A 3803-nucleotide genomic window follows, 5' to 3' on the forward strand; every position below is an offset into this window, starting at 1 on the left:
ATGTGAATAATAACTGCTTGACACTCGGGACGTTGTAGCGAATGATAATAGTTAATATAAAATCGTAAAGCATCTACAACTTCGTTAGGTTCTGATTGAAGCGGTATACAGAAACATTCTCGACTTGGTTGAGTGTAAGGCTTGAACATCAGTTTACTAAATCCATTTGAACTCTCCTTCTACTCCTAATCCTCTTTATTATAATCAACATCATCAGCGGCATCATTATCATGTTCCTGATCCTATTCCGATTTTTTTATCCTCCTTTTCTGTTTCATTATCATATTGATCTCCATTTCTCTCACTCATATCATCCTGCTTCTTATCTTCTTTCTTTCTTTTCTTAGACATAAAAGACTAAAACTCATCATCATGATATTTCATATTTTTTCTGAGATAGTCACATTTGCGCTTTAAGACTTCCTGTAGTTTGGTTACTTTTGAACTGCTACTGCTATTATCATTTTTCCCATTGCTGTTATTATTTTCAATCTTTTCTTGAGATTCTGTCAACCTGAGAGTAGTGAATTCATGATAGTCACTCTCGTCATACCCAGTCAAGTTGACATGAACATTGTTTGCTTTGTTGCATGAGTACATCTGATGCCTTTTCAAGGCGTCGACTCGGGAATAAACTTTCAGACAATCATGACAAGTAAAAGTCATCCTGACACTGCACAGCTTGTGAATGACATCAAAGCAATGACGACATAGTTTATATAGCAGTGCACTTATCGAATTGACTATAGTGCAGTGAGGATGATGGTGGTTCAGTGTTGAACCAAAGTCGAACCAACATTAAAAGCAATGTTGAATTACGATTGAATCCACGTTCACAGAGTTGGCACAGTTTTTGGCGATGTTGGTGAGTCACTCAGTGCACTTAAGACATATATGTAAAACCTGCCTTACGTTATTCCTTGATAATAAAGAGGATTTCATTTTTATAATTCTCGTTGCCTGCAGTCTGCAAAGTCAGGAACAAATGAAGACTATCAATAAGTATGATAGGATCATCATTGGAGGGACAGTTTGTGGCTAGGCTTTTTCTCAATACCTCACTTTGGGATGGAGAACCATCATCTTTAGAGTGTCATTTGCGTGGAAACAATTTGGCAATAATTTTCTTATACTTGGTATTATTGCTAATACGGATAGGTTCAAAGAGACTGTAATGCTTCTTGTAAGCGTTTGTATTGACAAGGATTTCTTTATAGTTATTATGGTCGCTTGATCTTATCTAAGGCTCCTCAGCTGTCTGTCTAAATAATAATTCTAGAATGCTAACATTTTTCAAGTGCTTTTTATCTCCCACGTAGATAAATTAATCATCAAAATTAAAAGGTGTATTATCAATTATAAGATTATTACCTACTCTTCATACACCGTACACCATATCCAAATATTGTTTTCGATTGTGACTAAACATCCTGAGGAACTTGTGGGTAAGCCACTGATAATTATCAGCAGGCCTTGTTGCAGTATCTTCTTCAATCATTGTGGTATCTAACTGCCCTAAAGCCTCATTTCTATCATCATAGGCGGAAATAAATAATGGGTCCTCATCATCATATTCATCATCATTATCCTCTTGTTTAAATTCTTCAAGTAATAATTGTTGACCTTTATCGTTTATTTCAAGCGGTCTTGGCTTAATTTCAGACTTTAATTCAAGCAACACTTGATTAAATTTATTATTAGTAGAATCCTCAGCAATGCTTACTAGTCTCTGCAGTGGTGTCACTACCGGCTTGAACGTTTCATTTAACATACTTTCATTGTAGGATTTACTCCTTTTTAACATTCGGCGCTTCCGTCGCATTGCACTACTCGTTTTAACAATTTAACGTAAAGTATCTATCTGCTTCCTGAAAACCATGTTGATGTGGATGCAGCTAAATTAAGACTGATCAACTGCTTTTGTTACATTTCTATTTATAACAATAAGGTAGTTGAATGTTCATCACTATCGCCATAATTCAGACTGGTTGAGAAGCAACCTTCCATTCAGTACTTTACCACTACATTCACCATGACCACCACCAATTTGGCCAAATATCTTTCTAAAAATTTCGAGAACTCTGGAGAATCCAGGATCCAAATAAAATTTGGGTTTCACGGTCTGTATATCAGGGTTTGGGCTTCTTCATTTTTGAATCGAAACTAGGTAAATAAGCATTTTACTTATGGGTACTATTCATATAAATGTCAAACTCCTATGTTGTTAAACACCTGAGAGATTTCTGGCAAAAAATAGAGTGCAGACGATATTTCTCGCTAACTCAGCACAGAGTACGTTGACAGCATCGCGTACGCGCCGCCAACTAGAAGCTTGGTGCAACGTATAGGCAGTTAGTAATATATACGAGTATAAAATATATGGTACCAATAGGCCGAACTTTCTAGCAGCTTCGAGAAACCGCCCCTCTCCCCTAGCCGCTAAGTGCAAGGTATAGACAGTTAGCAATATATAGGGGAAGGTGGAGCGAGACGGTGCACAAAATCTTTGACGCTAATTAGACTGTAACCCGTAAGAACTTATATAAACAATTATTAGTTAAAATTTTCTCCAATTTATCATTTACAAGTTGCACATATGTTTTTGTAAATGGAGCGAAATAATTTTTCATAAATTAAGGATCAAGCACTGTATGTTAGGTGGGGCGCTATGAAACACACGGCGGGTAAAACAGAACGCATGGTGGGGCGGTATGGAACAATTGGAATATCAATTTTTATTTTTTAAATAATTTTGAGAATTAATAAATAGTAAGCAACAAATCAAAATTGATGCCATGGAACACCAACTCGAAAAGATATTATGTTAAAATACGCACTTTAGCCAGAAATTAACCTAAAGAATTAAGGCAGAGGAAGGATGAAAGACATGAAAGGAATTTAAGATAATAAAAATTTATCTGAAAATCAAATTTAAAAAAAAGATCCATGTGATTTGAAAGCTACGTAGATAAAACGATGAAACAACTAAATTTGAATACATCGTTTATTTGTTTGGTAGTTGTTATTATATTTTAAATATAGCACAAACAGGAACTTAAGTTTTTCGTACATAAGAAATTAACGAAAAGAAAATTAAACTTCCTTTGATAAAGCGTTTCTATTCTAATAATTTTCACATATTTAGCAAGTTTGCGACAAAGTGTTAATTCTGCAGCTTCGTATTTACTTTCAGCTTGGCGGTAATTTCACTCACCGTTTCTTATGCTTTCGATTGCCCTTTTCAAACTTTCCTTAGGCCAGTTTTGTCTACCAGTCATCCTTTTATAATTTCGCATTTTAATCATTTAAATCACGTGCTGTATCACTTTATTTCTTACAAATATCACCCAACTAAGCCGACCGCGGCGACCGGCTACACCGACAGTGACTGCGACAGGTTAAATTCGCGGATGTTCTGGTGTTCCATTCCGCCCCATTCAGCTTGTTGCATCTCACTTCCAACGACAATTTTATTCCAAATCCGTAATTTTCTTTCCTAAATAATTTATAATTAAATTTAAAGCCAAGAACAGAAAATTTAAACTTCACTGTTTGAAACTCTTGTAAGGGGAAAGGGAATAAGAACATTATTAGTAGTTTATTTTCTATCGAAAATAACACCATTTCTGAGTTCTGAAGTACTACAAAGTTGCACCTAATTTCTGATACAATTTACATAAAATATCAGTTCTTTTTGCACTTTCCTCAACTCATCAGACTCCGTCGCGCCCCACCTTCCCCTACGAGTATTACATGCATGGTACTATTAGGCCGAACTTTCTATAACCTCCGAGAAACAAACA

The 3803-nt window shown here is 35.6% G+C and overlaps 1 protein-coding gene across 1 annotated transcript in view; it reads right to left on the reverse strand.

Moving 5' to 3' along the window:
• LOC117173133 (nephrin-like) overlaps positions 1 to 3803 on the reverse strand; it is a 1314621-nt gene that overhangs the window by 756465 nt on the left and 554353 nt on the right. The window lies entirely within an intron of this gene.

This window comes from Belonocnema kinseyi, chromosome 5 (assembly GCF_010883055.1).
Source record: "Belonocnema kinseyi isolate 2016_QV_RU_SX_M_011 chromosome 5, B_treatae_v1, whole genome shotgun sequence".
Classification (NCBI taxonomy): Eukaryota; Metazoa; Arthropoda; class Insecta; order Hymenoptera; family Cynipidae; genus Belonocnema; species Belonocnema kinseyi.